Source organism: Erinaceus europaeus, chromosome X (genome assembly GCF_950295315.1).
Source record: "Erinaceus europaeus chromosome X, mEriEur2.1, whole genome shotgun sequence".
NCBI lineage: Eukaryota > Metazoa > Chordata > Mammalia > Eulipotyphla > Erinaceidae > Erinaceus > Erinaceus europaeus.
Window position 1 is genome coordinate 57,055,984 of NC_080185.1, and position 23,796 is coordinate 57,079,779.

General features: G+C 37.6%; 1 protein-coding gene across 1 annotated transcript in view; it reads right to left on the reverse strand.

Annotated features, from left to right (window-relative positions):
• The window catches only part of DNAAF6 (dynein axonemal assembly factor 6), a 79,437-nt gene that overhangs the window by 18,479 nt on the left and 37,162 nt on the right, over positions 1 to 23,796 (reverse strand). The window lies entirely within an intron of this gene.

Sequence of the window (23,796 nt, forward strand, 5' to 3'; positions counted from 1 at the left end):
CTGGTCTACCTTTTCTTTTAAAAAAATATTTATTTATTTCCTTTTGTTGCCTTTGTTGTTTTATTGTTGTTGCTATTGATGTCGTCGTTGTTGGATAGGGCAGAGAGAAATGAAGACAGAGAGGGGGAGAGAAATATAGACACCTGCAGACCTGCTTCATGGCCTGTGAAGAGACTCCCCTGCAGGTTAGGAGCAGTGGGCTCGAACAGGGATCCTTAAGCGGATTCTTGCGCTTTGCGCCACCTGCGCTTAACCCACTGCACTACCACCCGACTCCCCTAACTTTTCCTTCTTTATATGTTGGGAAGAGAGAGGAAAAGAAGAGATGAGGGAGGGAGAGGGCCAGGTGGTGGGGCACCTGGTTAAGCGATCACATTACAGTGCACAAGGACTCAGGTTCAAGCTCCACATGCAGGAGGGAAAGCTTCATGAGTTGTGAAGCATGGATGCCTCTCTCTCTCTCTCTCTCTCTTTCTCTTTCTATATATATATAAAGATATATATATCTTTTCCCCTCTCAATTTATCTCTGTCCCTATCCAATAACAAATGAATAAAAAAGATTTTTAAAAAATTACAAAAGAGAGAGAGAGAAAGGAAGGACAACATAGAACCTTCCATGGATCATAAAAGATCCATGGATCTTCTGCAGTGCAATCCATGATGCTCACATATTGTGCTAATGCTCAAAACCAGGGCCTTTGTACACAAAAGTGTATGCATTCTACCAGGTGAACTATCTCCCAGCTCCAAAATGGTTATTATTTTCATTTCAACAGTACCCTGTTGGTTAGACAGGTTATCACTACTCAATGTGAAGAATACCAGAGGATGAATATGAGTGAACAACTTAGAGGATGACTACCACAGTACCCGGCAATTACTTCAGTTCAAACCTCTGCCTCCCAGTCTTGTGAATAAACAGTAACAAGAAGAAAAGAATTCCAGTAATTTAAAATTTGTGAGACTCTCTTCTTCCTACTCCCAACTTGTCTTGGGCAAGAAGTTGTAGCTACTCAAATAGACTCTCTTTAGGAATTCACTTTGGGGATTTTCAGGAGATGGTCCTTCATTTATTATCCTATGTGTTGTACTAGAGTGGTTTAATATGCTAAACATTTCAGAGGGGTCATTAATATGGAATTGTCATTTTGAGTATTAAATTTCCTCTTTCTTGCCAGTTTCTATGATAGATTTATATAAAATAGTTCCTGAACATCTCATATTCTTATTGTCTGTCATTAATTTGGCTCCCCAGTTCCTCAGATAAGCATCAGTAATCAATCACATTACAATATGTTTAAAAACTGAAACGACTGGGGAAATAAGTATTTTATGGAGGTCATCAGGTTTCCCATAGATCTATAATGTCCTGACTACCAGAGCAGTAGACCTAATGAAGAATATCTTATCTGTAAGTTGGCCAGTCCATGCTATTTACTGAAATTTCACTGAAGCTTAAGACATACAGGTTTTGGTCTGACATGTTGGAAGATAGTCTTATTAAATTTATGGCTTGTGGATACTGTATAGATATTTTTGTTTGCTTTTGTTTTATTTATTTTAAAATTATTAGTGAATTAATAATGATTAATAAGATTATAATAGGATAATAGGGGTATAATTCTATATATAATTCACTTCAGGGTTCTGTGCCAACCTGACTTCCATGATCAGACAACCTCACCAGTGTGTCCTAGAATGCCACGTCCACATTGCCCTACCCCACTAGGGAAAGATAGAAAAAGGCTGGTATTAGGTATTGACCTGTCAACACCCATGTCCAGCAGAGAAGCAATTACAGGAGCCAGACCTTCCACCTTCTGCTCCCCATAAAGATCTTTGGTCCATACTCCAGAGGGATAAAAAAATAGGGAAACTTCTGGGGGTGGGGGATGGGATATGGAAACTGGTGTGGGAACCAAATTGTATGAAATTGTACTCCTTTTATCCCACAATCATGTCAACCATTATTCTATCACTAATAAAAATTAAAAATAAATAAAAAAGAATAAAAATACAGAGATATATGTTCCCCCAAACCAGGACACAAAACAGATATTTTTCATTGAAAGAATAAATGTTCTATACTGCTACCATTTTTAAACATATACATAGTGTATTTTCATGTCTCTCTTTAAAAATAATAGAAGCATATGATCATCTTCTTCTCTCACAGGAGTCTAGAATAAGAACTTCCATACCTTTAGAGGTACTCATCCTTAGACCTCAAACGTTACCAGCCTCACTAATTTTCTTGAGATAAGCAGAACTTAATACTTTTATTTCTGTTCATATGTAAAAACACAAGTCAACTCAAACTCTTTATTACCTAATAATTACCTTCCATATCTTCAAACACCTCTTCTGTTTCCATGTATTACCCCTCACTAACTCATAAAATCATTCCAATAGGAATACTCTTAAATATAGAGAATATATCAACCCTTATCTCTTTAAGCTTCTTTGAATATTGGCTTCAACTTCTTAGTCCAATTGAAATCTGGAGCCCCCTTGCTGTCATTACTTCCCTGATAGTCTTTTTAAGTAATGCCTTTTATATCTTCCCCCCACACCCTCCGTATATACCATGGGATTAACCTTTTCTTCCAGCTTAAAAAAATCTCATTTTCACTCTATACAGCCAATTACCACATTTCTTGTAACAATCAACCAAAACTTGAATAATACACAGTTTCTCTAAAAAAATAGTTATTCTCTATTGAATTTTTCAATTTTAATTAATTAATTATTAATTTATATTGGGAGCTAATGAATTATAGCACATTGTGTATATATGTGTATGGTTTCTAAGTTCTGCATAGCAGGTGTCTGCTAATATTTTTATACTCCCTTATCAGTGACCTCAGAACTCTTCTCCTCCATGACCCACTTTTCAATTCCATCCCCAGAGTCCCTTATTTTGGTGGAGTATACCACTCCCAGTTCAAGTTTCATCCTATACTCTTCCTTTCTAACTCTGTCTCCCAAGTTCCACCTTCATGTGTAGTTATTCCTTTCTCTCTCTCTCTCTTTTTTAATTTCTTTATTGGGGGATTAATGTTTTACATTTGAAAGTACATACAATAGTTTGTGCATGCATAACATTTCTCAGTTTTCCATATAACAGTACAACCCCCACTAGGTCCTCTGTCATACTTTTTGGACCTGTATTTTGTCCCCCCTGCACCCCAGAGTCTTTTACTGTGGTGCAATAAGCCAATTCCAGTTCAGGCTCTACTTGTGTTTTCTCTTCTGATCTTCTTTTTCAACTTCTGCTTTAGAGTGAGATCACCCCATATTCATCCTTCTGTTTCTGACTTATTTCACTTAACATGAATTTTTCTTTTTTTTCCCTTTTTTTATTTAAGAAAGGATTAATTAACAAAACCATAGGGTAGGAGGGGTACAATTCCACACTAGGGAAAGAGAGAGGCAGACTGGGAGTATGGACTGACCAGTTAACATGAATTTTTCAAGGTTCATCCAAGATCGGCTGAAAATGGTGAAGCCACTATTTTTTATAGCTGAGTAGTATTCCATTGTGTATATAGACGACAGCTTGCTCAGCCACTCATCTGTTGTTGAACACCTGAGTTTCCTTTCAGGTTTTGGCTATTACAAATTGTGCTGCTAAAAACATATGTGTACACAGATCTTTTTGGATGGGTGTGTTGGGTTCCTTAGGATATATCCTCAGGAGAGGAATTGCAGGATCCTAGGGTAGGTCCATTTCTAGCCTTCTGAGAGTTTTCCAGTCTGTTATCCACAGAGGTTGGACCAATTTACATTCCCAGCAGCAGTGCAGGAGGGTTCCTTTGACCCCACAACCTCTCCAGCATTTACTGCTGTTACCTTTTCTGATGTATGTCCTTCTCACAGGAGTGAAGGGGTATCTCATTGTTGTCTTTATTTGCATTTCTCTGACAATCAAAGACTTGGAGCAGTTTTTATGTGTTTCTCAGCCTTTTGGATCTCTTCTGTGGTGAATATTGTGTCCATGTATTTCCCCCATTTTTGGATGGCGTTATTTGTCTTCTTGTTGTTTAGTTTGGCAAGCCCTTTATATATTCTGGTTATTAGCCTCTTGTCTGATGTATAGCATGTAAAGATCTTCTCCCATTCTGTGAGGACTCTCTTTGTTTGGGTAGTGGTTTCTTTTGCAGTGCAGAAGCTTTTTAATTTGATGTAGTCCCATAGGTTTATGCTTGCCTTAGTCTTCTTTGTAATTGGATTCATTTCATTGAAGATGTCTTTAAATTTTATGCAGAAAAAGAGTTACGCCAACATTTTCCTCTAAGTATCTGATAGTTTCTGGTCTAACATCCAAGTCCTTGATCCACTTGGAATTTACTTTTGTATTTGATGAAATATAGTGGTTCAGTTTCCTTATTATGCATGTTTCAAACCACTTTTTTCCAACACCACTTGTTGAAGAGACTCTGCTTACCCCATTTAATAGTCTGGGCACCTTTGTCATTTAATAGTCTGGGCTCTAAATTCTATTCCACTGGTCAGTGTGGCTATTCATGTTCCAGTATCGAGCAGTTTTGATGACAACAGCCCTATCTGCTGCTCCAGATTCTGAGGGCAGTAGCAATAGAGGCTCACAGTTCCATTTGGTGAGTCTTAGGGGAGTCCTCTCTTCCCTTTAGTCTTTTTGTTGGTGAAACAGACTGCAGGTGGTGTCTCAACTGGTAAACCGCCGGACTGTTACCAGCCACTTAATCTCTCCCTAGGCTCCTCTCTGTCCACGATCCAAACGTGTTTGTACTCACCAGTGATTTGGTGGGTTCTTGAAGTCGTTCTAGTCCTGTCTTGTTGTGGTCTCAGGTGGTCTCCTTTGGTATTCCTAGTTGACCCACTCCCTCTTTTCTTGAGCTATCCCACCCAACACTTCTTCAACTTCCACTGAAGGTGAAGCAAAGATTGAGATTTTAGTTTTTCTGTTCCGATGTCTAGGTCTTTGATAGTTTCCTATGTATATTTAAATATGAGGACAGTACTATTTGTGATTTATTATGGCACCTTCAGTGCTTAGAACTAAATCTGGTATACTGTAGATATGCAGTAAATAGTTGATGAGTAAATGAATAAATAAACAAATTCGGGGATTACTTGTTGTGAAATGCACTATTGCTTATCTTGGGGAATTGTGGAAATGTATCCTTGTGACAACAATCCTATAAATCAAGATTTCCTTAATCAAGTGATACTAGAGTTGGGAAGAAAACTCATGAAATTTCCACACAAAAATGTGCAGAAGTTATACAAAATGTAAGTAGATAATTTGCTTGGAAAAAATACCCATTTTTCTCTAATGCACAGTAAAGTTACCTGTGATGTTTTCCAGTGTAATGTTAATTACATCATAAAGCAAATGTTTAATGATTAACTATGATGAATGCCATTAATTACTACCTAATAATTAAATACTTATCCAAAGAAGTAAATATCCTAATGCAGGCCTATAATTATTCAATAAAATCTATGCAAAGTGAAAACAAGTAGAGACCATTTAGAGTGTCTGAAGCACAACCGAATGAGAATTAAATCACTTGGATCTTATTGTAGTACTGTGGGCTGGAAGGTGGATTTGTTTAGGAAACAAAAAACAGCAGGGACAACATTTGCATCATAGGGTGCCAAAGAAAGAACAGATAGAAAAAAAGAACAGAATTCTTATTTGAAGACTATTAACTTGCAAATTTCCCCAAATTGAAAAAGATAGACTGTCTGATCCTGGGGTCTCTAAGAGAAACTTAAAGAGGAGAGGAAACCCAAACTCAAGCACGATACTTTAAATGGAAGAGATAATGAGGAATTATTTATGTTTTCAACACGTATAACTGAATACTGATGGCATTTGGCAAAATGAGGAAAATCAAAGTCTGGGTAATAAAGGAGTTCTCTCTAGAGACTGTTAGATTTCAGTTGTTTAATAAGAGGGGTGTTACTTAAGCACTTGGTTATATGAATTTGATACTCATAAGGAAGATCAAGATGAAAGAGAGGGATAGTGTTTAAAGTCATGGAATTAGATGGAAAGAGTAGATTTAAAAACACACAGAGAGGTAAGTCAAAATATTAAATAACTTCAGGCATAAGAGGAAGCCAGTGATTTGGGACCAAGGAGATAAAGAATTCCCATTGATTTTGGAAGATAATCAGTAGGAAGTGGGATCCTTAAAGAGAAACATTTGGTTCAAGAAGGAGGAAGGAATCAACAAGGTTGGGCACTTCTGAGTAATCACACTCATGTTGTAAATCTCTCTATCCCCCCCCCCAGGAATGTGCAAGAAAGCACCTCAGTTTTCATAATTATACCAATTATGAAGGATTTAGAGCATCCCTGACCCCTTACTCTAAAAAGCCAATAACATCCTGTAACCAAAAATACCTCCACCCATTTTTTAAAAGTCCCCTAGGTGCCACTACCATGACTACTTTTAACTGCATATCCATCAGCTCTAGTGACACTGTAGGTATTCAAAAATATTCATAAATTAATTAATAGAAGGAGGTTACATGATGACACACCTGGTTAAATGTACATATTTCCAAGTACTTGAACCTAGGTTCCAGCCCCAGCTTCCCACCTGTAGCAGTGATGCTTCATGAGCAGTAAAACGGGTATACAGGTATCTATCTCTCTCCCCCTCCTCTCTCAATTTCACTCTATCCTATCTAATAAAAAATTAGAAAGAAAGGGGGGAAAAACAGAAAAATGGCCACCAGGGAAAGTGGATTCATAGTGTTGACACTGAGCCCCAGTGATAACCCTGGTGGTAAATAAATGAATAAATAAATAAATATAAACTAATTAATTAATTGATGGACCCTCTCATCAGGTAAAAAACATTCTTGTATCTCCTCATACTAAAAAAAAAAAAGTACTATAATGGGGCCAGGTGGTGAAGTATCAAGTTCAGTGCACACTTTATCATGTGCAAGGACCCAGGTTCAAGATCCACTCCCCACCTGCAGGGGGGATGCTTCATGAGTGGTAAAGAAGGTCTGTAGTTGTCTTTCTCTCTTTTTTTCCTTTCTTTCTCTCTCTTTCTTTTTCTCTCTCTCTCTCTCTCTCTCTCTCTCTCTCTCTCTCTCTCTCTCCCCTTCCTTCTTTCCTTCCTTCCTTCCTCCCTTTCTTTTCCTTTTGCCTCCAGGGTTATCCCCTTCGACTGGAGGCAATTCCCCCCCCCTTTGTTGCTGTAGCCTTGTTGTGGTTATTATTGTTGTTGGTGGATAGGACAGAGAGAAATCAAGAGAGGAGGGAAAGACAGAGAGGGGAAGAGAAAGATAGACACCTGCAGACCTGCTTCACCGCCTGTGAAGCGACTCTCCTGCAGGGTTAGTTAATTCTTAAAGAACAGATAATATCCTGCCTGTCCTGAGATGAATATTTATGATAAATATGTGACTCCTAGTTGTATTTGCCTAGTCCATCCCTGATTCTCAACCCTTTGGTAGTAAGGTTTAGAAGTGGGGTAAGACTCATATCCCAAGAAGTTATAGTGAAAAAGAAAAGTATTAATGGTTTGTTTCTTAGGTCTCATCAGAATGTCTCCTTATCAATTTAGATGCACCAAAGTGAAAACACAGAAATATTATGTAGCTACTGCATCTTAAAAGTAATACAAAGCTATCTGCTTTGGCCCCTTTCCTAGAAAAACAATGGACCATTGTGAAGAATGTTAATAGCCCTAGTCTTACTCATTTCTTGGATTTTAGAAAGTCTGTTGTTGAATCTTTGTTTCCACAAACAAATATGGAAATCCATGAACCTATGTCCCCACCTCACCCATAGCCTTTTCTACCAGTGTGGTCCTATGAGAAAGGCAGGTTATCGTGACAAATATCTTTGATACTTAAGAGTTCCTTTGCTGGGAGTCGGGTTAAGTGCACATGACACAAAGCGCAAGGACCGGTGTAAGGATCCCAGTTCGAGTCCCCGACTCCCCACCTGTAGGGAGTTGCTTCACAGGTGGTGAAGCAGGTCTGCAGGTGTCTATCTCTCTCCCCTTCTCTGTCTTCCCCATCTCTCTCTATTTCTCTCTGTCCTATCTAACAACGACAACATCAACAACAACAATAATAACTACAACAACAATGAAAAACAAGGGCAACAAAAAAGGGAAAATAAATAAATATAAAAAATTTTTAAAAAGAGTTCCTTTTCTATACTCTCCACAAGAGTTCCTTTTTCTATACTCTCTTTTCTATACTCTTTTCTATACTCTCCTCTTGGGAGGCACCCAAGATCTCAGTCAGTTCTTCTCGTCTTTCCTATGACAGATTTTTGGATTCCTCCAGCATCAGTGTTTCTGTCTCTAAAGTCATGCCACAAACCCAAGGTCACTTAATCAATCCAGTTCATCTTGTTTGTCAATTCCTGAACTGGAACTGGAGTGAAAATTTATAACCCCCTTATTTGAACTCTCCTGGTTGTTGTCTCCTTCACAAGGGACACATAAGTTCCAGTCAATTCCATTTCTGTAAGTTTCCTAGTACCTTGCTCAATATCTCCCTCTATGCAAATATATGCATGCTATCTATAATCAGTTCTGTTTCATTACAAGCTTGAGACAAAGTCATCATTGTCTTTTAACCCCTGCAGATAGAAAACACCAAGTCTGAAAAGCAATATCTCTAGGCTCTGTCTTTGACTCCCACATAGATTTGTATTTGTAATAGCCTATTGGACATTTTTAAGAGCTCTTGCAGGAAATTCAAACTCATGATAGCCTAAACTTTGTATTTCTCCAAGCATTTTGTCTTTTAAAAAAAGATGTGAATGAGGTGGGGGGATATCCAAGACACAACTCAGTTCTGGCATACACACTGCTAGGGATTAACTCTGAGACTTTATGCGTGCAAGTCCTATGGTTTACCACTGAAATGTCTCTGTCACCCTAGAATTTTGCTGTTTTTTCTTTGGCATTCCATACCTGATCCCAACAACGCAAACAAAACTACCGTTTTTATTCTTACTGCCATCCCCAAAGAAGTATTTAGAGTTTAATCACTAAACAGAAAGGTCAGCAAAACTACATGTCTAGCATCCAGAGGCAAGTCACTTTACATTTACCACTCAAGCTAGAAATCTGACTGTTTCTCCCTTACATATCACATTTGAACACCTTCTAAATCTTATTAACACAAGCTCTAAAAAAATCTATTGAAGTCATGCTTTACTCTGTATACCTATGGCCACAGTCTAGACTCCTACTTTTTTTTTTTTTTTTTTTTACCGGAACTAATGTGCTTGGTTTTCCTATCATTAGTCTTTCACACTCATCTCCTAGCATAATTTCCATCAAACTGTCCACCATAGCCTTCCACAGTTATTCTAAAATACACATGTGGCATGCTTTAAAATGTTTAGTAGTTGCGCTAGGCAGTGGAGCACCTGGTTGAAAACACATGGTACCATGCATAAGGATCCGTATTCAAGCTCCTGGTTGCCACATGCAAGGGGAATACTTCACAAGTGGTGAAGCAGATCTGCAGATGTCTCTTTCTCCCTTTTTCCTCCTTTCCACACTCAATTCTTCTCTGTCACATCAAATTATATATATATATATATATATATATAATAAATTATACATTTGTATATATACATTTTGTATATATACAAAAATTATATATATACATATTTAATGTTTAGTTGCTCTAATGCCTACAAAATAAATTTCAGGTGTCATGATGTCTTAGTCTGTTCAGGCTACTGTGATAAACTACTACAGATTGGAATCCTGATAATATCTGACTTGCCAGCATGGCAAATGTGTAGTGAGAGCTCTCTTCCTGGCTTATAGTCAGCTTTACATTGTGTCTTCACATGGCAGGGAGAGAGTGCAAACAGAGAAACACTGATTTCTATCAATACAAGGACACTGATAGCATGAGGGTTCCACACTCATGACCTCATATAAGTCTAATTCTCTCCCATCGCCCTATTTCCAAATACACATTGAGGGTTATGGTTTCAATACATGGGTTTAGGGGTGAATGGTGCACACTTCAGTCCACAGCACATGTTACAGCATCCAAGCGTTTTTACAGCTAGCTTTAAGCTGTAAAAACAGCTTATTGTTTTTAATTGTGTTACATCTATTACTATTACTATTACTATTACTATTACTATTACTATTACTCTATTGTGTTACATCTTTTACTATTCCATGCCAATATATTCTTCAGATCCAAGAACAACGCAGATATTCTCAAAACATATCCAATGCATTCATAGCATGTTCTACGGCTCCTGGTATTCCTTCTGCTCAACTTTTCTTTTCTTTCTTTATTTTTTTATTTATAAAAAGGAAACATTGACTAAACCGTAGGATAAGAGGGGTACAACTTCACACAATTCCCACCACCAGACCTCTGTATCCCATCCCCTCCCCTGATAGCTTTCCTATTCTTTAACCCTCTGGGAGTATGGACCCAATGTCATTGTGGGATGCAGAAGCCTGAAGGTCTGGCTTCTGTAATTGCTTCCCTGCTGAACGTGGGTGTTGATAGGTCGATCCATACTCCCAGCCTGTCTTTCTTTTTCCCTAGTGAGGAAGTGCTCTGGGGAAGCAGAGCTCCAGGATACATTGGTGGGGTTGTCAGACAACTTTTCTATACAACTTAGTTTGTCCTTCAAATATTCAGATGTAATGTCACTTGCATTGTGAAGTCTTTGGATTTCATCTCTCTCTCTCTCTCTCTTTCTCTCTCTCTCTCTCTGTGTGTGTGTGTGTGTGTGTGTGTGTGTGTGTGTGTCCTTGTATCACTTCATACACATTTCCATGGAGTACAAATTGCTTGGCCTCAAATTATCATTATGTGTGATTATAAATGTGGGTCCTTAAGCAAGTTACTTAGCTTCTTTGTACTTTAGTAGCCTCATTTGTAAAGTGGGGATAATAATACTTATTTTACAGGGTTAATGTGGGGATTAAGACATTATTATGTGCAAAGCCCTTGGAGAAATGCTTGGCCCATGGTGAGCATTATATAAATTGTCTGTTATTATTGCATCACGTTAAGTGAAGATAATCAAGATAAAAACTTATTCATAGACTGTAAAAGTAGAGAAAGGGCTCCATTAATGTCATGCTAATGGTCTCACAGTATTCACATCATTCACATAGGCTAGATTTAAGTACAGTCTTCCCCACATTTGGCAGCACATTCTGTGATTTTCTTTGAACATGGGAAGATAGTTTTTATAGAGAATTACCTCAAAGATATTTCTTACCTGTCTTTCTACCTTTCAGGAGGCTCCCTGTCTTGAAGGAATCTGTGATACCATCAGTTTCTCATCCTATTCTTTGGTTCCAGTAAAGCATGGGGATTTTCACCTTCTTTCTCTTGGGTCTAGGTATAATTTATAAACCAGCTTAGATACAGTCTACAGTTTTTTTCAGCAACAAAGTATCCCACTGCAAATGTAATTTATCATGTGGATACTTAAATTTGATATCATCCAGTGGTGACCACAAGGAGCCAAGCACAGGGTTGATCTATTTGGGCTCACTGTTTCCTTGGTGGGTGAATCTGTGAATGTCTGGGCTATGTTTCTGGGCTGCTTGATCTCTTGACAGTGAGCTTCTTCAGGGAAGGAGAACTGTATCTATTTATTCAATACTGAATATTGACTATCTGACCTATAAGAAATGCTCAAAAAATAAAAAGAAAAAAAGAATTGTTCAATAAGTGTTTGCTGAATTTAAAAAATCATATAATAATAAATGTGTATGCAAGATTCTGTAGTGAAGGACTATGTTAAATCCACTATAGTAGAAATCTTGTGGGAAGAGATAGTGTGAAGACAGAAAGGGAAACTAAGATTTTTTTTGTCCTTATTATTGAGGTTTCATCAATAAAAGTTAACTTTTTTTCAGAGAGACAGAGGGTAAGAGGGAAAGCCATCAGAGCACTAAAGCTTCCTTCAGTGTAGCAGGGATTCATCTCAAACTTGGGTCCCACACATGAAAAAGCAGGGCACTATCTAGGTGAGTTATTTTGCTAACTTTGAGAACTAAGATTAAAATAAAACAAAGCAACAAAAGATAGGCGCATTATACTCAGATTTAAAGAACACATGCATGTTGGTAAGGAGGAAAAAGGCTTCTGGTTCTCCTATTACTCTCCCATGAATTTATATGAGTATATGATACCTTGTAAGGTTGACCTTATCTCCTCAACTGTAAGAATGAAAAGGTGGAGCAGTGTCACTATTATTTTTATTATTTTTATTGGGTATTAATGACTCGCAACAAATACAATAGTTTATACATGTGGAAAAGTTCTCAGTTCTTGCAAAGCACTCTCATCCCTAGCCTAGGTCCTCCTTCACCATCATTCACTAGAGTCTGAAAGCTCACTCCCTCCACAAAGTCTTTGATTTGGTGTAATACACCAAACTCAGTCCAAGTTCTACTCTGTGTTTCACTTTTCTGTTCTTATTTCTTAACTTCAGTTCATAGTGAGAACATCCCATATTCATCATTTTCTTTCTGGCTTATTTCACTTAACATGATTCCTTCAAGCTCCATCCAAGATGAGGTGAAGAAGGTGATTTCATCATTTGTAACAGCTGAGTGGTATTCCACTGTGTGTATATACTACAACTTAACCACTCACTTGTTCTTGGACACCTAAGTTATTTCCAAGTTTAGACTATTAAGATTGTGCTGCTATGAACATAAGTATACACAGATCTATTTAGATGAGTGTTTTTGATTCATTAGGATATATCCCCAGGAAAAGAATTGCAAGGTCACAGGGTAAGTCCATTTTTAGTCTTCTAAGACTAGAAGCTGATCTCTAAAGAGGCTGAACCAACTTACCAATTCCCACCCGTAGTGCAAGGAGGGTTCCTTTGTTCCAATAACCTCTCTAGTATTTGTTGTTGCTATAGTTTCTGATGTATGACATTCTCACAGGAGTGAAGTGATATCTCATTAAGGTCTTTATTTGCATTTCTCTAACAACCATTGACTTGGAGCATTTTTTCATATGTTTGTTGACCTTTTGGATCTCTTGTGAATATTCTGTTAATATCCCCTCTCCACTTTTGGATGGAGTAATTTTATGAGGTTGGTTAACTCTTTATATATTTTTGTTATTAGCTTGTAAAGATTCTCCCCTTCTGTGTCATTATTTTCTTCAAAGATATATTTATTTGTGAGAAAGGAGGAGAAGAGAGAAGAAGAGGGAGGGGAGGGAAAGAGAAAAAGGGGAGAGGGTGAGAAGGAGAGAGAGAGAAAGAGAGAGGGAGAGAGAGAGAGAGAGAGAGGAAAGACACTAGAATATCACTTTGGCATGTGTTGCTGGAGCTCAAACTAAGGATATCAGCTCAAGAGTTCAATGCTCAGTCCTCTCAATGTGCTACCTTCCCAGTTGCTAGAGCAGAATCTTTCAAACTGTGCTCTGAGGAACTCCAATTTTCCTCCTAGGAACTGTCTCATGGGCAATATAACAGTGCACTTTAATGTGATTTATACATTGGGATTTCTCATTAAATCTTGTCTGGAAAAAATGGTTAGCAGTTTCAAACACAACAAACTTGCAAACCACTCGCTTAACTCTAAAATTAATGTATAGTATGATCACTATCTTTAATAACACTGTATTAGATAGTTGGAATTTGCAAAGAGTAGATCCCAGGTGTCCTTGCATCCCATGGTCACTGTGTAAACAGAGCTCATCAGCTAATTACCTTGACTGTAGTAGTAATTTCATACATATGTGTCAAATAGTGCTATCTACCTTAAATACATACAATTTTATTAAAAGTATAATTCCTAAATATAGATTAAGACAAAGGAAGCCTGGCAGCTGCCAACTCAGAAGTAAAGCAGCAATAGTCTAGGAAGAATCTGGATAATGGAGCTCATTAAGGAGGGATTAGAAGGAAAGAATGGAAGATTTGCTGAACACACAAATATTCCTAACTCAGAATTTCATTTAGGATAACTGCTTTGATTTGGTACTCATAATATTGATTTATTATTTTGAATTAGGGGAATGGAAAAGAAATGGTGAGTTTTTTAAATTGTGGTGTGTGTGTGTGTGTGTGTGTGTGTGTGTGTGTGTGTGTGTGTGTGTGTGTGTGTACCTAGGGTCACACACATGCATAACTTCACCATTCTTCTTTTTTTTTAAAGATTTTATTTATTAATTAATGAGAAAGACAGGAGGAGAGACAAAGAACCAGACATCACTCTGGCACATGTGCTGCTGGGGATCGAACTCAGAACCTCATACTTGAGAGTCCAAAGCTTTATCACTGTGCTACCTCCCGGACCACAACTCAGCATTCTTCTGATTCTGTATTTCCCTTGCTGCTTTCATAATTCTATCTTAGATATTCACTATTTTAGCAATAATGTTTCTTGCTTAATGTTCCTTTAGATTCTTTTTCAAATTTATTTAATTTCTTGGAACTGTATCTGGCTCTCTCCATTGTTTAAGGAAGTTCTTAGACACTTTCATGGTGTGTAAAGTTGAGACTTCAGACATGCTTGATTTTTACCACTTTTAAATTTTTTAAAGATATTTTTATTTATTTATTTTCCCTTTTGTTGCCCTTGTTTTTTATTGTTGTTGTTATTATTGTTGTTGTTATTGATTTCATCATTGTTAGATAGAATAGAGAGAATTGGAGAGAAGAGGGGAAGACAAAGAGCAGGAGAGAAAGATAAGACACCTGCAGACCTGCTTCACCGCCTGTGAAGCGACTCCCCTGCAGGTGGGGAGTCACCCCCCCCTCAAACCGGGATCCTTACAGTGGTCCTTGCGCTTCGTGCCACCTGCCCTTAGCCCACTGAGCTACCACTCAACTCCCCTCTAGGTCACTTTTTTAGTTCAAATAGACAAAGATAGAAAGAGAAGGAAGAGAAAGCGCAATACTATAGCTTCCTCCAGTACCATACCACTTCTGATATAATACTGGGACTTGAAACTAGGCCATAAGTACAGCAACACACACACCCTAGATAGTGAGCTGTTTCACCAGTTTTTCTTGTGCTTCACGCCACCTGCGCTTAACCCGCGGTGCTACCGCCCGTCTCCCCAGTTTTTCTATTATTATTTCTTCAAAAAAACATTCTTCTCTCTTATTCTTCTCCTTCTGGAGCTTGTAATAACATAATCTTTTCCTCTTGATATTTTCCCATTTTCTCTCTGGTAACTTTTGGTATTATGCTTCAAAATAAGCACTGACATCTCATTTACTGTAGATTCCTCGATGTTTCTTATTTATCTTTCTATTCCAAGTATTTAGAAGAGTACCTGCTATATAGTCATATTTACTAAGTATTTAGTCATTGAACTCATGAAAAAAAAGAATGAGAAACAAGCATACTTGTATTGAAGAACCATAGCATCTCAAATGATTCATTATTGCTGCAATTCAGTGATGTCCATGCCCTATCTAAACCCTGGGAACCTCTCGTAGACTGACAGTTGTCAACAGCGAGTTCGCTAATTATCAGATGAGTTAAATTATACTAATTCTGTCTTCCCAATAGATCATAAATTCATTATAGGGAAAGATGAAGTCTTTTAGATACACCTGTTGAGTTTCAGATACATTATATACTATTCTGAGGTATGATTTAGTTTCCCAAAACTAGCAGCAATTTGTATGAAAGAAGAAAGGCTTAGAATAGTTGCATTTGTATATGACCTATAACTTATAGAATTTATTAACATGTGACTTATTATTTACAAGAATAAAATTACAGGGTCATATTTCCACACCATACCTACCGTCATAGTTCTATGTACACACACACAGACACACACACAGACACACACACACACACAGACACACATGTGTACACACACACACACACACACACACACACACACACCCCAAAGATTACTACTATCATTCTCATGAAGTCTTGGAGAGATTTTGCAGTTAGGTTTCTTTTTCTTTTCTTTCTTTCTTCTCTCTCTCTTTTTTTTTTTTGCAAGTTCATGTGTTTCAGTTCTCTATATGAATAGAACTATCCAGTACTTCTACAGATTTTTAGAACAATTCTCAATACCACACATCAAAAACATAATTTAATAGCTATTTTAAAGAGAGGAATTTAAATATTGGTAAAAACAGTGGAGCTAATTACTTCAAAATCACTTGAAACCTTTAAGTCATTTGAGTTTGAAAAATCTCCCAACACTCTTAAAGCCACCACTCCCATTATGCTAGCTGATTCAGTTGAATGCCTCAGAATTTGCTAATGAAAGAAAGCCTGAAGTTTACACAAAAGAGAAATCTCACTTATCTTCTGTTTGAGACAAAACAAGTACTTCCTATGGGCGCATCAGGAACATTGCTCTGGGGAACAAGGGAGAACAATTGCATACCACCAATTTCAAAATACTGATGTAAATTCTGAAAAACCAGAATTTCTTGTATATGTTGCCAAAACAAATTACATTCTACCCTCTAGGCGAGGCTCAGACTTTTGAACAAGATCAATATGAGGTTCAAAGGAGCAAAAGTAAGGTGCTACCACTGTTATCATGAGAACAACAGTGGCTTGGCAAAGGATGTTCTCAGACATACCATAGTGGCAGCCAAAGAAGAGAACTGACTACTACTTTTCAATATATTTTCAGAGTTTTAAATTGGGAGCTTAGATCCAAATATTTTAAATACCTTTTAAATCCCCTAAAAAGCTGATTCACTAAAATAAATTTCAATATAAGAGATAAACCAGATAGAGAAGGAAATATTTCGAATCTTCAGAAGTTACTAACCAATCAGATGGCATGACGGAATATAAGTAGTATAAGAGAAAATTCAGTTGGATTTTATTAGGTAGGTTCCACAGGACTGGGCATATTTATTTTATGCATATGATTTTGCTTATTTGCTAATTCTCTCCACATGTATACACTAAGTTCACTTCCAAATGTTCACCAATGCTCTTTTATTTTTTCTATTCCTTTTTAAAATCTGTGATTAATGACGGTTTAAAGATTGTAAGATTATACGGTTATAGTTCAATACCGCATCCACCACCAAAATTCTGTGTCCCCCACACTCAGAATAATAATCACCATAGTTCTCACAAAAACTTAGAGACTTTATTTTATTGCCACAATAGCTATCACTGGTGTCTGCACAAAGAATCCAACTTTAGCAATGGTCTTTCTCCATTCATTTTTATTTGACAGGACAGAGGAATTGAGAGGACAGGAGAGGCGATAGAGACATATAGACAGACAGACAATAAGACAAAAAGACAGAGAAAGATCCACAGCACTGCTTCAATACTTGTGAAATTTCTCCACTGCAATTGGGGACCAGAGCCCTAAACTCGGATCCTTATGCATGATAATGTGTGGTTAACTGAATGAACCACTGACTGACCTTACTTCTTTTTTTTTCATTTCCTCAAATGCTTAAATTCATATTTTTATTGGATAGGACAGAGGCTTCTCCAGTTTTGAGTCAGTGTCATTTCCGTATCTTTCCTCTCTCTCTCTCTCTCTCTCTCTCTCTCTCTCTCTCTCTCATTACTTTATTGGGGAATTGATGTTTTACATTTGACAGTAAATACAACAGTTTGTACATGTATAACATTCCCCAGTTTTCCATATAACAATACAACCCCCACTAGGTCCTCTGTAATCCTTTTTGGACCTGTATTCTCCCCACCCACCCACCTCACAGTCTTTTACTTTGGTGCAACATACCAATTGCAGTTCAGGTTCTACTTGTTGTTTTCTCTTCTGATCTTGTTTTTCAACTTCTGCCTGAGAGTGAGGTCATCCCATATTTATCCTTCTGTTTGACTTATTTCATTTAACATGAATTTTTCTTTTTAAAATTTTTATTTATTTATTCCCTTTTGTTGCCCTTGTTGTTTTATTGTTGCAGTTATTACTGTTGTAGTCGTTGTTGGATAGGCCAGAGAGAAATGGAGAGAGGAGGGGAAGATACAGAGGGAGAGAGAAAGACACCTGCAGACCTGCTTCACTGCCTGTGAAGCGATACCCCTGCAGGTGGGGATCCAGGGGCTCAAAACGGAATCCTTACGCCAGTTCTTGCTCTTTGCGCCACTTGCACTTAACCCGCTGAGCTACCGCCCGACTCCCTAACACATTTTTCAAGGTCCATCCAAGATCGGCTGAAAATAGTGAAGTCACCATTTTTTACAGCGGAGTAGTATTCCATTGTGTATATAGACAACAGCTTGCTCAGCCACTCATCTGTTGTTGGACACCTGGGTTGCTTCCCAGTTTTGGCTATTAAAAATTATTCTACCAAGAACATATGTATAGACACATCTTTTTGGATGGGTGTGTTGGGTTCCTTAGGATATATCCCCAGGAGAGGAATTGCAGGGTCATAGGGTAGGTCCATTTCTAGGCTTCTAAGAGTTCTCCAGACTGTTCTCCACAGAAGTTGGACCAATTTACATTCCCAGCAGCAGTGCAGGAGGGTTCCTTTGACCCCACAACCTCTCCAGCATTTGCTGCTGTTACCTTTTCTGATGTATGACATTCTCACAGAAGTGAAGTGGTATCTCATTTTTGTCTTTATTTGCATTTCTCTGACAATCAAAGACTTCAAGCATTTTTCATGTGTTTCTCAGCCTTTTGGATCTCTTCTGTGGTGAATATTCTGTCCATGTCCTCTCCCCATTTATTGGGTGGGGTTATTTGTTTTCTTGTTGTTGAGTTTGGCAAGCTCTTTGGATATTTTGGTTATTAAACTCTTGTCTGATGTATGGCACATAAAGATCTGCCATTCTGTGAGGGATCTCTTGGTTTGGGGAGTGGTTTCTTTTGGTGTGTAGAAGCTTTTCAATTTGATGTATTCCCATTGGTTTATGCTTGCCTTAGTCATCTTTGTAATTGGATTAGTTTCATTGAAGATGTCTAAAATTTATGCAGAAAAGAGTTCTGCCAATATTTTACTCTAAGCATCTAATAGTTTCTGGTCTAATATAAAGTACTTGATCCACTTGGAATTTACTTATGTGTTTGGTGAAATATAGTGGTTCAGTTTCATTCTTCTGCATGTTTCAACCCATTTCTTCCAACACCATTTGTTGAGGAGACTCTGCTAACACCATTTAATAGTCTAGGCACCTTTGTCAAAGATTAGATGTCCATAGGTGTGGGGGCTTACTTCTGGGCTTTCAATTCTATTCCACTGGTCACTGTGTCTATTCATGTTCCAGTACCAAGTAGTTTTGATGACAATGGTCCTATTATACAATTTGAGGTCTGGGAGTGTGATGCCTCAAGTTCTGTTCTTTCTTCTCAAGACTGCTTTGGCAATTCTAGGTCTTTCCTGGTTCCAGATAAACATTTGTAGCATTTGTTCTATTCTCCTAAAAAATGTGGTTGGGATCTTGATGGGGATAGCATTAAATTTGCATATGGCTTTGGGTAGTATATTCATTTTGATGATGTTAATTCTGCTAACCCATGAACATGGAATATCTTTCCAACTCTTTGTGTCTTTTTCAATTTCCTTGAGTAGTGACTCATAATTTTCAGTAGACAAATCCTTCACTTCTTTGGTTAGAATTATCCCTATACATGTTATTGTATTTGTTGCTCTACTAAAAGGAATAGATTTCTGGATTTCAACTTCTTCTAACTTAGTGTTGGTATAGAGGAATGCCATTGATTTTTGAATGTTAATTTTGTAGCCTGACACCTTACTGTACAGCCTGATGATTTCCAAAAGCTCTTGCTGGGTTCCTTAGGTTTTTCTATGTATACTATCATGTCATCTGCAAATAGGGAGAGTTTGACTTCTTCTCTTCCAATCTGAATCCCTTGAATTCCTTGATTCTGCCTAATTGATATGGTAAGAACTTCCAGTACTATGTGTAATACTAATGGTGATATGGGGCATCCCTGTCTAGTGCCTGATCTGAGCAGAAATGCTTCCAGTTTTTCACCATTAAGTATGATATTGGCTGTAGGTTTGCTATATAGAGACTCCAATATCTTAAGGAATTTTCCATCTATTCCCATTTTTCTAGTGTTTTGATCATTAATGGATGTTGTGTTTTGTCAAAGACTTTCTTTGCATCTATTGATAAGGTCATGTGGTTTTTGGTCTTGATTTTGTTGATGTGGTGGATCACGTTAATAGTTTTATGAATATTAAACCAAACTTGCATGCCTTGGATAAACCCCACTTGGTCATGATGAACAATCTTTTTAATATACTGCTGTATCCATTGGACTAGAATGTTGTTGAATATTTTAGCATCTATGTTCATCTGAGATATTGGTGTGTAGTTTTCTTTTTTGGATGTGTCCCTGTCTGCTTTTGGTATCAAAGTGATGTTGGCTTCACAGAAGCTGGAAGGGAGTATTCCAGTGTCTTCAGTCTTCTGGAAGACTTTTGAAAGTAGAGGTATTAGTTCTTCTTTGAAGGTTTTGTAGAATTCATTTGTAAAACTATCTGGTCCAGGACTTTATTCTTGGGAGGGTTTTTGATAACTATTTCAATTTCATTAGCTGTGATGGGCCTGTTCATGTTATCTAGTTCCTCTTTACTTAATTTTAGAAGTGTGTAGGTATCTAGGATATTGTCCATTTCTTCAAGGTTCTCTAACTTGGTGGCATATAGTTGTTCTTTGAAGCCTTGCATGATATTGTTGAATTTCTGCAGTGTCTATTGTGATATCTCCTCTTTCATTTAAGATCCAATTTATTAGGGTTTTCTCCCCTTTTTTGTGAGTCTGGCTAAAGGTTTGTTAATTTTGTTCACTCGGGCGGGGGAGACAGCATAATGGTTATGCAAACAGACTCTCATGCCTGAGGCTCCCAAGTCCCAGGTTCAATCCCCTGCACTACCATAAGCCAGAGCTGAGCAGTGCTCTGGTGTTTCTCTCTGTGTGTGTTTCTCTCTCTCTTCATCTCTCTCAAAAATAAAATAAAAATTAAAAAAATATATAATTTTGTTCACTCTTTCAAAGAACCAACATTTACTTTCATTGATCTTTTGTATGTTTTTTTATGTTCAATGTTATTCATTTCTGCCCTAACTTTAGTGATTTCTGTCCTCCTGGTTGCTTTAGGGTTTCTTTGTTCTTCTTTTAGGTCTTTAAGGTGTGAAATCAGGCTGTTTATCTGTGTGTTTTCTTGTTTCCTAATATGTGCTTGTATGGCTATGAACTTCCCTCTCAATACTGCCTTATCTATGTCCCAAATATTTTGATAGCTTGTGTCTTCATTTTCACTGAAGTCTCGAAAGATTTTGATTTCTTTCTTTATATCCTCTTTGACCCAGTAGTTGTGAAGTAGTGTACCACTGAGCTTCCACATTTTGGGACTATTACTAATCTTTTGTTGATTGTTAAGTGTTAGTTTCACTCCACTTTGGTCTGAGAAGATGCTTGGAATGATTTCAATACTCTTGAATTTGCTGATGCTGTCTTGTGGCCTAACATATGGGTTACCTTTGAGAATGACCCATGTGGACTTGTATAGAATGTGTATTCTAGTTTCTTGGGATGAATGACTCTGAAAATGTCTAATAGTTCTAGTTCATTTAACTCCTTATTTAGCTCCCTCATGTCTTTATTGATTTTCTGCCTGGATGATCTGTCAGATTAAGAGAGTGGGGTGTTGAAGTCCGCTACTGTGACTGTGTTGCTGTTAATATAGTTTTGTAGCTCTTTAAGTAGATGTTTGATGTATTTAGATGGTTTCTCATTAGGTGCATAGATGGTAATAATTGCTAAGACCTCTTGATTGACTGATTCACAGATCATTAAGTAGTGTCCATCCCTATGTTTTTTGCTTTTATTTATTTTAATATCTATCATTTCAGATATGAGAATAGCTGTTCCTGCTCTTTTTGTGGACCTTTGGCTTGTATGATAGTTTTCCATCCTTTCACTTTGAGTCTGTGTTTGTCTTGTTGAGTTAGTTGTGTTTCCTGTAGACAGTATAATGTTGGGTTGTGTTTTCTGATCCATTTTCCTACTCTGCGCCTTATAATAGGTGAATTCAGGCCTTTGACATTTATTGATATCAAAGATTGAAGATATTTTAACGCCATTCTTGTAGATTTTTAGAGTGTTCTAATATATGGCATATTTATGGTAGTCTGTTTCTTATAAGCATAAGAAACTTTTCAGAGGTTCTTTCAGGGCAGGCTTGGTGATAGTTGATTCTTTCAACTGTTGTTTGTCTGTGAAGATTTGTATGCCTCCATCTAGTCTGAATGACAGTCTAGCAGTATACAGTAGTCTTGGTTAAAAGTCTTTTTCATTCAGTACCCAGTAGATATCTTGCCATTCTCTTCTGGCCTGTAATGTTTGTGTGGAGAAGTCTGCTGCTAATCTTATGGGTTTTCCTCTGCTGGTGACTTTCAGGGTCTTTTCTTTATCCTTATTCCTTTCCATCCTAAATATGATATGTCTTGGTGTCTTTAAGTCTGGGTTAATTCTGTTTGGGAGCCTCAGGGCTTCTTGAACCTTTATGTCATTTATGTTTTCTAGTCTAGAGAAGTTCTCAGCTATTATGGCCTGAAGAATGCTTTCTCCCCATCCATCTCTTTCTTCCTCTGGTAAGCCAATAATGAATATATTATTTGTTTTCATTTTAATTTTTTTAACCAGAATACTGTTCAGCTCTGGATTATGGTGGTGTGGGGGATTGAACCTGGGACTTTAGAGCTTCAGGCATGAGACTCTTTTTGCATAACCATTATGCTATCTAACCCTCTGCCCAATGAGTATATTATTTCTGTTGAAGTCGTCACATAGGTCTCTGTTGTTGTTTTCAGTATCTCTTAATCTTTTTTAGAAATCTCTTACTTCTTTATTAGTTGTCTCAAATTCATCCTTGATCTTGCTAATTCTGTCTTCAGCCTCATTTATTCTATTCTCTCTGCGCTCTACTGTTTTCTGGAGTTCATCTATTTTGTTACCCTGTTCTGATACTGTTTTAGCTTGTTCAACTAGTTGTGTTCTTAGCTCAGCTATTTCAGCTTTCAGCTCTCTAATAACCTTGAGATAATTAGTGTTTACTCCTAGGGTCTCATTCATTCTTTCTGCATTTCTGATGAAAATTCTTTCAAACTCTTTACTTAATCCTATGATTATTTCCTTAACTAGTGTTTGAATGTTGACCTTATTATTTTGTGCTTCAACCTTTGGGAGGCTTTTAGCTGGACTCTTGTCCTGGTTCATTTCTCCAATATTTCTTCTTGTTGGCTTAATCATTCTATATAGTATGTTATGAGGTCCCTGTCTCAGTACTTTTCAAATTACTAGTCACTCTTGCCTGGATTGATTTGTGTCTAAGTAAGGTAATTAAACGGTTCACAGTTGTGGAAATTGACAGTTGTTTCAATAGTATTTTAATCCCTGAGTTGGAGCTCAGAGTCATAGAAGCATCTTTTGTTCTTTTTCTTCCATACAGGCTATGGGAGCCTGAGGGCTTTTGAACTATAAGTAGGCTTCTTAGCTTAATCACTGACTCCTGACCAAGAAATAAAGTAGGGTGGGGGAGAGATAATCCAGTGGTTATGCAAAGAGACTCTCACAGCCCCACTGCTAGGCCACAGAGGTATAGATCTTCTCCTGAGTTTCCTGGTTAGTTATCTGTCCCTGGTTTCAGCACAAGGCCTCTGTGCTGCTGCTCCAGATTCTGAGGGTAGTAGCAATGGAGACTCACAGTTGCATTTGGTGAGTCTTAAGGGAATCCTCTCTTCCCTTCAGCTGTCTTTTTGTTGGTGAAAGAGATTGGAGGTGGTGTCTCAACAGGTAAACTGCCAGACTGTTACCAGCCACTTAAT